An 11287-nucleotide genomic window follows, 5' to 3' on the forward strand; every position below is an offset into this window, starting at 1 on the left:
TGAGTCACTTTCGTTCAAGGCAGCGCACAAAATGCCACCCCGCCCTGCTCCGCGCGCACCAAGCTGCTCCCGTTGCATTTAAATTTACTTCACTTTCCCTCCCTGACACCTGTTTAAATCAATATCTTCCTCTCCAGGTCGCGGGGAGAATGTGCCCAGCTCTCCACACAGCGCTTCTCAAATCCACTAAAATCAACACAATAATTGAAATATTTTCAAGCTGATTACACCGCAGCCCGAGGCGAGCCTGGTTGCTAAGGGTGAGCTCCGCGGTTGCTAGGGGGAGTAAATCATCTTGCATTATTTGATTTTTGTTATAGATATGAAACCGCTACTCCCGCGATTAAATGTCTCTCAGCCTAACACCTATGGGACCTGGGGAGAGAGAAGAGAAAGGCACCAACCTTGACCCTGTCAAATAAATATCTCTAACTTTTCCTGTCCTCGGGCCTCCCAGCCAAACCTGTCTGTGGGTTTTTTTCTTCCCTTAACCTGACTTTAAATAACAAAGCTGTGGGGACCCGGAGATGAAGAGCGGGAGGCTGCCTGTTCTGTTAACCGCGCAGACCCGCCATCCTTGCAGCCCACTCCCCTCCGGCCTGTGGCTCGGGCTGGCTCAGGTGGGCTCGGAGGACCAAGCCCCCCCGGTGGGGCTTCCTGCAGACAGTGGATGGGGGACTAAGGCCTGCCCTCCTCCGCCCACCTGCCATCCCCTTCCCTAGAGAATCTGACCCTGGCTTTGGCCCCAGCTTCCCCAGTGGCTCAGTGGTAAAGAACCCGCCTACAGGCAGGAGCCACGGGAGATGTGGGTTCAGTCCCTGGGTCTGGAAGATCCCCTGGAGGAGGGCATAGCAACCCACTCCAGTATTCCTTCGTGGAGAATCCCATGGACAGAGGAGCCTGGGGAGGTGCAGTTCATGGGGTCGCAAAGAGTCAGACACGACTGGGGTGACTCAGCACACACACACCTTCCTCACGCGCTGGCTTTGGCCCGGGGTCTGGGGGCGAGGCCGAGCTCACCATGTCCAGGATGCGGGCACCACAGTGCGCAGGCTGCTGGCCCTCTGGCTCCAGGGCGGTGCAGAGCTCCCACTGCTGGAGGCGGTCGTGGGGCATCCTCACTCGCTCCAGCTCTTCTGACTCATCTGGGGGATGTGCCCCCCACACCCCTCCTGCCCATCTCTGAGCTGTCAGGCAGCCTTCCCAGCCTGCCCCAGCCAGCACCCTCAGGAAATTTGGGGCGTCCCTGTCCGGCCGAGGCTGCACCCACCCCGAGCCTGCCGACAGCGGCAGGGGGGCCGTGAGGCCTGCCGACAGCGGCAGGGGGGCCGTGAGGCTGCCCTGCCAGGAGCTTGCCCGCTGTCCTGGGAACAAGCCTGGGGGAGCTAACAGGCAGCATACTCGCCTGTCGGTGGGACCATCCGAGGGGATTCTGAGTGCCAGGTGGGCGGGGTGGGGCCTGCCCTCTGTCCGGGGAGCCGGGGGCCGTCCCAGGTGGCACCCCTGGGCCTCTGCCTGCCCCGGGGAGGCCAGATCTGGCCCCAAAGCACTGCTGCCCCCAGAGTGCCCCGGCCCCCAGCTCGGCAGGGCAGCACCCCGTGTGTCTCAGTGCTCACTGCCTGGCACCCCAACCCCTCAGGGCCACCCAAGCCCTGCTCGCCACCCCTGAGAGCCTGGCCCTTCAGGGCTCCATCGGGTCACTTATTAGAGGTCCTTGCTGACCATTGCAGCCACCCGCCCCTCCTGCCCCTCCCACCAGCTCAGCAGCCGGGATCCAAGTGTTTCCTCCTGTTTGGTGCCCGACGGGGAGGATGTCAGCCACCCACTCACAGCTGGTGCAGAGGCTGGGGTCAAGCCAGGCCTCCTGGGTCACCCAGCTGGACAGCAGAGTGGAAGCTGACCCCCGCTGGGGTGCCCAGGACTCAGCACTGACCCGAGCACTCACCCCTCCCACCAGGCGGGCCTGGCTTCCCTGGATCCCCCATGCACCCTCACTGGGTCGCGTGGTGAGAATGGCTCCCAGGCCGATGGGTGAGGAAGGCCACAGTGGGGAGCAGCTGTGAGCGGGGCCGGGGTGGCCTTGGCGAGGCCGTGGGTCTGTGAAGCCGTCCCCTGTGGGTATCCAGGCCGGGCCAGGCCAGCCAGACCTTGGGGTGGACACACGGAGGCCTTGGACATGCCCACCATTCTCCTTCTCAGCTAACCTCTTGAGTGGCCCCCATTTACAGATGAGGAAACAGGTTCAGGAAGGTCCACCCACCTGTCTGAGGGTGAGCAGGGCTGAGGCTGGGGAGGGGCAGGCTTTGTGGCAGTGGGCTCTGGAGCCCTTCCCCGGCCCCAGGCCGGGTCAGCATGTCCTCGGATGTCTGAGGCCTTGGAAAGGGCCTGGAGGGGCCCCAGGCAGGTGGAGGCCCGCCTGGACGCCCGAGCCTGGGGCTGCAGCCCCCCCGACCCCCGCATAAGAGCACGCTCAGGTGTGCCTGCCCCCCGATCAGAGCCCACGGTGGCCGAGAGCCATCTCCTGCCTGCCCCGAGATGAGCGTCCAGGGCCAGGGAGGCAGCCTGCCTGGCAGGCAGAGGGGATGGAGCAGAGTCTGAATCTGGGCCCCCCCGCTCTCCCCTCTTCTCCCCTGCCCCCTGGGGCCCCTTGCACCTGGAGGTCAGGAGTGGCTGCCACCCAGGAACCTGGCCTCTGTCGCCCTCCCGCTTGGGCGGCGGGTGGCAGGGGCCTCACGTTCCTCAACCAAGTGCCCTTGGGTGAAGGCCCCACGGCCTCAGCCTCCTCGTGAAGGACAGGGGTGCCCCGAGTGGCGTGCGGTCAAGGGAGGGGCCAGGATGTGGTAGGCCTTCGTAATGGTGCATTGCTCTGATTCCGAGGCAGGGCACAGGTTCTTTGCCCTCGAGGGCCTTTGTCCAAGGCTGTCACACCCTCCTCGTGCTGTGACCTTGTGTTGTGACCTCTGCTTGGGGTGCCCTGTCCCTCTCTCTCAGTCCGCGAACTCCTATTCATCCGTCAAGGCCCTCCCAATTACCTCCTCCTCTGGAAGGCCTTTCCTTCCCTGAAGCAGGCGGGCACGCTTCCATGACAGTACTTATGATGGCTCAGCCCTGCGCTGCCCTTGAGAGCAGGGGCCTCATCTGACTCAGTGTGCCCCTAGCCCAGAGCTGGTTTTGGAGAATCTTTGCCGGAAGCATCCATAGACAGGAGCACCCTCTCTGGTTCATCTGGCTCAGCCCTGGGCCCAAGGTGACCTCTCTGTCACCTGGTCTGGCTGCTCCAGCTTGGGGGCGGGTGGCCAGCAGCCCGCATGGCCCTAGGGTGGGCTGGGGGTGGCCTCCTCTGCTGCAGCTGAGGTCGGGGAGCAACGAAGGCTCGACTGGAGGGCATCTGAATTCCGGAAGGAGACCTCAGATGTAGCAGCCGCGGGGAGCCCTGACCTCCACAGACACCCACGTCCGGGGGGGCCTTTCAGGGGTGAGCGTGTCCCAGACCGTCTGAGGCTGGGGTGCAGGCAGGGCTGAGGGGACCCCCTGGATGACTGGAGTCCTACCTGGAGGCCCAGGCCCCGCGTGTTGGGAGGGGACGGGCCGGGGGTTGGGTCAGAACAGGGGTGAGATGCCAACCGGCCTGGCCTCCAGGAGGAGCCTGGGGCCCCGGCGGTAAGCAGCCAGCGTGGCGTCCCCTGGGAGGGGGCGCCGGAGAGAGCCCTGCCCCTCCGGCCCAGATGCCCCCGTGCCTGGCTCTCCCCCATTCTCAGGGCAGCTGAGGGCCCAGCCCCCGTTCCCTCCAGCGCCGATCCGCCCCTAACCATGGGCACTGCGGGCTTCCCAGAGCCCTCCAGCCACCCTGACTCTGGCTCTGGAGGATCGGCTCCCAGTGCCCCCTCCCCGGCCCCCAGGGAGCCCCCCGTGTTTACCAGGCTGCCCCTCCTGCCCCGCCTGGCCGCTGGGACCCTCCCCACCGATCAGTGGAGCCATCTGCCGCCAGAGCGGCGGGTCTCCGGCAGAAGCCGCGGCGACAAGCTGGGGATGTCAGAGCAGTTATCAGCAGAAAGCAACATCTGCCTCCCTGCCGTCGACAGGCAGGCCAGTTAGTCGTCCCCCTCCTCCCTTTAGTGCAGACAACAGCTCCCTGTATTATATTTTCTCACTCAATTAGCACTATCATCCTGCTGAAATAGAGGCCAATTTACCTATAATGACATCATTGTTAGGGAGGCGCGGGCGGGGCGGCCCCGGGTCGAGGAGACAGGTCCGTCTCTCTCCACTAACCCTGCCGGGCCGGCCGGCCGGGCGGGAAGGCGCGGGTCGCCCAGGCGGCCTATCGGCGGCCACCCCGTCACCTCCGACCACAGACATTGTCTCCGACAGTTCTCAGGAGCAGTGTGGCGGAAAATTGAGTCCAGATTCATTAGGTTTTTCAGTGTGCCGCTCAAGTCAGTTAAATTGATACATTTCCTAACGAAATTGAAGTGCTTTGTGCTGCCAGCGGAAAGCCGGGTGACCGGCCTCGGCCCGCTGAGCAGCGGAACGAGCTGACGGATCCATTAGGCCGCCGGGGCGCCGGCCCCCTCTCCCTCCGCTCCCGGCCCGCGCTGTAAATCTCCGCCAATTTCGGGCCTAATCATCATTATAAACCCTTCCCCTGCCCGCTCCCTCGCCCGCCCGTCCGCCCCTCACTCACAAAACAGCCCACGATGTGCTAATCGGGCCGGGCCTGCAGGGTCGGCGTCCCCGCCGCCCATGGGGGCCTGAGGGGCCGGGGACCCGAGGTGTGCGGGCTCCAGGCCAGAGGCAGGGCGGGCTCGAGGGCCGGCAGAGGGTTTCAGGAGTGGACAGCGGGCCCATTCGACAGGTAGGGAAGCTGAGGGCAGGGGACGCAAGCCTGCAGTGCCAGGGCCTGGGGACCCTGGACGCCTCTGTCTCCAGCTGGACTCTTGCTTTTCTTAGTTGGAGTCCAGGTGGAAAGTCCACAAATGTCCCGAGATTGGAGCGATTGGTGTTCACGAGGTAGTTCTCATGTCCATGGAGTTCCCCTCAAATGGGGGCCAGGACACTCCGGTTCCGCCTCCCACTCAGGGACCCCAGTAGGGTAACCGTGTTCTGATTTTATCACGTTGATTTTGCCAGATTTTGAGCTTCATGGAAGTGGGATTGTAAAACGTATCGGTTGTGTGTCTGGGATTTTGGGCCGTTTCGCCTGTATTCAGCTCTTTTTCATTGCTGCGTAGTATTCCGTGGTGCGGGCTCCACTCTCCACCGTCATTGCTGGCCTTGGGCTGTGTCAGTTGATCTCTCGTGAACGTGTCTCTCACGTGACTTTGGTGCCCTGAGCCCTCATCTCTCGAATCTTCTGCCCATGTCCCTCCTCCCCCATCCGTCCCTCATTCAGAGTGAGTTTTGGAAAGGCAGCGGAGAGTTGTCCTTCCCACTCCCCCGCTGCTCCCCTCCCCCTTCCCTCCCCCTCCTCCCCTCCCTCCTGCTCCCCTCCCCCCTGCTCCCCTCCCCCTCCCTTTACCTCCCTCCTGCTCCCCTCCCCCTCCTCCCCTCCTTCCTGCTCCCCCCCCTTCTCCCTCCCCCTTCTCCCTCCCCCCCACCCCCACCCCACCCAGAGGGAAAGTGGCCTGGTGATGTCAGGGTCCCTGTGAGGAGGGTGTCCAAGTGAGGCCAGGAGACAGGCCGCGTTGTCGGGACAGTGGAACCGGGTTTCTCATTTCCAAACCGGGGCAACGCAAGGCAGACAGACAGCTGGTCCTCGCGCCACTTGTCGGGCTGGAGTCAGTTCTGAGACATGCAGATGGATGAAGAATCAACAGGAGCGCCGTGCGCGTGTGAAGTACGCCACGCTCTGCCTGTCACCTCCGGGAGGCCTGGAGCAGCAGCGTCTCAGCGGCTCCGAGCACACTTCCCGCCTGGCTCTTGGTTCCTCAACACCAGCCTCTACTTGGCCAAGGCCAGGGCCAGGGCGGCACTGAGGCTGAGCCAGGCGCGTCTGTTCAGAAAGTAGGGGACCTGGGAGCCAGCGCCAAGGGGTGCCCGCTGGTCAACCGGGCTAATTCAAGCATCAAATAAGTAACAAGGTTATAACCCATGGAGTGAAATAGAAACCACACGTCCACAGCGATGCAGATAAACAGATAATCACAAGGGGAGGAGGGGGCAGGGGTTTGAAAGGGGCCATTTGTCAACCTTCACAGCGACCATTGATTCTGGCAAGAGCCAGCGGCGGGTGTAAAAGTGGTAAGTGATGCTGGGTGAGGAGCGTGATTTTACATCGTTTCAAAGCATCTCCCCAGCAGGTCGTGTTCGTTGACCACGGGGGAGAATGGGAGACTGGGGTCATGGCTGAAAACCCAGCTAACCACAGTGAGCCTCACTAAGGCCGGGACAGGCCCCTGTGTGCCCTCCTGTAACACAGAGTCACCCAGCGACCTTCCTGCCAGAACGCCCATCCCAAGTCTTATCACCAGGAAACTCCATCCAACCCAGATGGAGGGGCCTCCTGGGAAACAACGGGCCTGCCGCCTCCACAGGGGCCGAAGTTGTGAGTGTCGAGGAGGACTCAGGAGACAAGCGTCCAGCAGCCGCTGCGGCGTGGGGTCCTCATTCTGAGGCCGACGGGTACAACCTGAATCCTCCAGACGAGGCGCGTGTGCGACTCTTGCAATCTCCCTCTAGGTTTGACATTCTCCCCAAATGAAAACGTTAAAGGTGAAAACATGCTGCTTAGTTGAAAGAAGGCAGATAAAAGTGGCCACAGAGTGTGCAATTCCATTTATGTGACTCATCGGGACGGGCGAATCGGCAGACAGGAGGCGGGTTGGGGATGCCGGGCCCTGGGGCTCCCGGGGAGGGGCTGGGAGTGACGTCATGGGCTGTGGGCCCCCTCCGGGTGGTGAAGTTGGGTTTGAGCAGGATGGAGGTGCTGGCTGCTCAGCACTGAGTGTTCTGGGTGGTGTGGATCGCTTCACTTGAAGACAGCAAGTTTCCTGTGAATCAGAATCAAAAGATGCAGGACTGAGAGAATTCAGACCTCTCCCTGTCGCTCTCTCCTAGCCCAGAGGCATTGGGACCCCCAGGTCGGGCTCGTCCCTCCCACCCTTCCATAGATGTGCGCATCCGCGGGGCCCTCGCCCTCCAGCCTTGACCGGCCCCGGGTGAGGCTCCAGCAGGGGTGTCAGGAGAGGCCACCTGCTGGGGTGTCAGGCGCCTGCTGGCCTGTGGATGACCCCCACCCCACCTGCTCAGTGTGGGCCCTGGACACCCACCTGCCAGGGCCGCCTTGGGGCAGAGCGACCAGGGCGGGCAGGGCCTAGGTGAGGCCCACGCTTGCGCCACTCCTGTCCGTCGGGTCAGAGGCTTGGGGCTGGACGCACAGGCCGAGGGGCTGGGGAGGGTCCCGGGCAGCTGGGGTCCCTGTGGGCAGACACCCATGGGCTCCCTTCTGATGAGCTGGAAACCTGGCAGTCCTGGCCGTGTGTCTCCCAGGCCCCAAGCCAGCCTGGGAGGGACCTCCCGAGACCCTGGATCCTGTCCCCTGCCCCAGGAGCCTGTCTCACTCTGGGGCACGCACCCCCAAACAGGGAGGAGCTCAGGGTCAGAGTACGGGGTGGGGGCGCCCAAGGGTGGGGCTCTGGACCTGCAGTCCCGGAGGCCCCCGGGAGGGTCGCAGAGGTGGCGGGTTCCCGTGACGAGAGGGCCAGGTGCCTAGACGGAGTAGGGAGGCCAAGCCCTGGAAGGCTGAGCGGTGACCGGGAGCCCCCACGGCGTTTGGCCCCGATTGGCTGTAGCGCTGTGGGTCAGGGAGTGACCTGGTCAACGCTGCTCCAGGGCGTCCAGGGTCCCTGGAGACTTGCCAAGGGTCTGACATGGGGTCCTGGGTGTGGGTCTGGGACCATTTGGAGGGAGTGATCTTTTCTGGGCCAGCAGCTCTGGCAGGCCTGACCCCGAGGAGCCATAATAGCAGGCCCCCGGCCCACCCTGCATGGGGCTGCCGCCGCCCAGATGGAAATTTACGGTGTTGAGGAGAGAGCCTCTTGCCCGGGGTTCCGGCTGGCCAGGGCAAGAGGACAATATTTCCCATCGAAGGGAAGTGCAGAAGCTCTTAACAGATCGATGGCTGCCTTTGGTCCATAAACCATGGAGCTCTGTGGAGCCCCCCCAACCCCTCACCGCCTCCTCCTTGAGGGCGGGGCTCCTGACGAGGGCGCAGGGGCTGCGGCGGCTGAGACGGGACCCACATCTTCTCCAGGCCCGGGTCGGGGTCGCCACGGGGGTGGGTCCAAGAGCATGCAGTTTGGGCGTCAGGCGGCTGAGCGTCCTGAGCCGGGTCCCTGCCATCTCGAGCCTCAGTTTCCTCCTCTGTCTGGTGGACACCAGGGCACCCTGGAGAGCTCCTGAGAGGTCGGGGTGGGGGACAGGGGAGGCTGGCCCGTCTGCACACTGTAGAGCGTGGGGCAGGAGTGCGTGCATACAGTCTACTGGCCTGTCAGCCCAGACTGAGGCCGCCTCCACCGCTTGCTCGCCGGGGCAGAGTGGTGGGCCGCCTGCCCAGCCGGCCCCAGGGGACGCCACGTGGCTGGGACGTGGGGCCAGACTCTGCTCTCCATCTGGTACAGCATGTCTCTCTGCAGATGCCCCTGCCTCCTGTGGCTTCTGCCCCCACCCCACCCCGGGAGCGGCCTGCGTGGTGCCCGAGCACTGGTGGACGCAAGCCTGGGGGTCGGCCCACAGCCCTGCGTGCACATCGGGGGCCTCACTGCCCCCCAGGGGCCCCAGAGGCAGCAGGTGGGGGGCTGTGCACGCAGCACCCTGACCCCAGTGGGCAGCGTCCCCAGAGTGCCTGGCCCCACAGGCTGGGTGAGGTCAAGGTGTGGAGGGGCTGAAACGCAAGCCATGGGGAAGCAGTGGGCAGGGCAGGGCCAGCGCCCTGGGAATGTGGCTGGCCCGTGCAGCCCCTCCCTGGCGTCTTGCAGGCCGGAGGCCCTTGTTCAGTGGCACTCCTGAGGTCTATGGGCCATCAGAGCGGCTGTCCTGAATTCTCGGTGCTCCCTACCAAGGTCCCTGGGAGAGAGGCCTCTCTGTGTGGGCAAAGCCATCTGACTCCCAGGAGGGGCTGGGGAGGGGTCCTCCCCTGGCTGAAATCAAGCCCCTGCCGTCCAGAGGCCAAGCCTTACCTCTGTCGCTGGGCCCAGAGCAGGGGCAGGGCTCAGGGTCACACAGCTCGCTGGAGCCCCCGCTTCTTAGCGCCCATTCTATCCCTGTTTCACAGATAAGACAACGGAGGCTCCCAAGTCCAGGCCATGCCCTGGGCCAGCGAGCACCTCCTGGGGCCCGCAGTCCCGCCTGCCAGGCCAGGCTGGTGCCAAGGAGCCTCGGCGCCTGGAAACCGGAGAAGCCAGACAGCTTGTGCGCTCGTTGCCCTGGAGATGCGAGGGGGCCTGCCTGCTGGTCTCAGTGCCAGGCCCTCAGCGGCCCCTTGGCCCCGCCCCCGGCCAGACACGGCTCCGGGCATCAGACAGGGGGACTGTGGGGCCAGCTCCACGGACTCCATCCTGGACTAGGCTGGTAAGAAGCCATGGGTCCTGTGGGCACGGCCCCAAGGCCTGGGTGTCGACTCCTCCTGCAAGGAGGGGGCATGCGGAGCCTCCCCGAGCGTCTATGCCCCCTGAGCTGGGCAGGAGCGTCCTGTCCGAGCAGAGCCCGTGGGCTCCTGTCCAGACCCAAGTCCAAGAGGCGGGCCCCCAGGCAACTCCCCATCCATCGTGGAAGCCAAGCGCACCGGAGGATGTCCTCCCGGCCAGATTAGCCATGCCCACGCTCCTGAAGACACTAAATCTGCAAATTGGCAGAGAGCAGGGCCAGGCCAGGATACCCCGTCAGCTCCTGTCCAATTAGCCCCGATACCACCCTAATCCTCCCGAATGCCGGGAAGTCAGCTGGGCACCGCTGGCCCTTCCGGAGGGCTCCTCGATCCCACCGGCTCCTTCCACCCCTCCAGACGCAAAGATGACTCTTCCTATCAAAATGTGCAATAAAGGCAGCGAGGCCCATTTCTTTTTTCTATTTTGAATTCTGTTAACTGACAATTTAACCTAAAATCCTCTGTATTTCCAGCTTGTACAGCTGTGAATGGAGACTGACAGTTTATTTTCACATCCCGGCTTGTGGGGGGCGGCAGGGGGAAACCCATTTGAAATAAATACTTGCGGGCCCCTGACAGACTCCAGACGGCCGTCGACGCCGCCTGGCAATCTCTGGGACCTGTCACACTCTGTGATCCGTCTTTTTACAAACACAAACGCCGCTGATTTCTTATCAAATGTAAAACCGGCCCAGCTCTTTCTTAAATGGTTACCACGAGCATGAAATTGACATTGTGAATCACATGTGACACTGGCTTGTCTGCGCTGTAATTGATCGGTGCTTAGGACCGGGGCTGCCCCAGCCCCCGTCGGCCCGGCCGCGCCCCCCGCCCGCCTGCCGAGTCGGCCCGCCAGCCACGACGTCAGTGGGAGAAAACCCCCAAGAAGATTCCGGATCCGTGTTCGCCCGGCCTCCCCCCTCCGCGATCCTCCGAGGTGTCAATTCCAATTTCCACGGCTTCATCATTACGCACATCAAACGGCTGTAATTGGCTGCTACAGAAATTTATCCTCCGAAAGGAGAGCGGGGGCAGCAGAGGAGGGAGCCTCGGAGAGCGGGAGGCGGCGGCAGTAATGAGATTTTGGAAGCTGCGGTGCCACCCCCGAGGTTGGCAGGGAGAGGGGAGGCTGGCGAGCCCGTGCGCTCGCTCGCGCCGGCGAACAAAACGTTTGAAAACAAGCCTGGCAGAGTGTGGGTGTCACACAACAGTCGCAGACACACGGCAGCGTTCCAGGGACAGCCTGCCGCCTTTCACCGCAGTCGTCGCCACGGCGACTGCGGGCCACGATCGCGGCCCTGCCCCCACCCCACGCTCAGCACAGCTGGAGGCCCCCTGCCCCGCAGACACCCCCGGGGGAGGTTTCTGTTCTGCAGGCAGGGGAAACTGAGGCTGAGGTCCAGGGGGAGTCAGGGCCCCAGAGCGCCGGGCCTCCTCCTTCAGAGGCTTTGCCACCGCTTGGGGCCCCTCTGCCACGCCGTGACCCCCAGCGGTGCATCTGCCTCGTGCAGACCACCCACCCCACCTCCGAGGCTGCCCACCCTTTGTCCGGCAGGGCCGGCCCACGCCCCGGGCAGCCTGTGAAATCTGAATTGCTTTTTCAGGCCATGGATTTTCTGGGGCCTCCTGGGGCGCGAGCCAGTC

At 63.7% G+C, this 11287-nt stretch overlaps 1 long non-coding RNA gene across 1 annotated transcript; it reads right to left on the reverse strand.

Annotated features, from left to right (window-relative positions):
- Nucleotides 1–6759: 6759 nt before the first annotated feature.
- LOC147344673 (uncharacterized) lies at nt 6760–9416 on the reverse strand. Its single transcript, XR_015155083.1, has 2 exons — nt 9177–9416; nt 6760–6989 (listed from the first exon to the last, which is right to left on the reverse strand). It is a non-coding gene; the product is annotated as an uncharacterized LOC147344673 (long non-coding RNA).
- Between the last annotated feature and the right edge of the window lie 1871 nt (nt 9417–11287).

Source organism: Bos grunniens, chromosome 25 (genome assembly GCF_055505025.1).
Source record: "Bos grunniens cultivar Pamir isolate PY7600 chromosome 25, Bosgru_T2T1.0, whole genome shotgun sequence".
In the NCBI taxonomy this organism is placed as follows: Eukaryota; Metazoa; Chordata; class Mammalia; order Artiodactyla; family Bovidae; genus Bos; species Bos grunniens.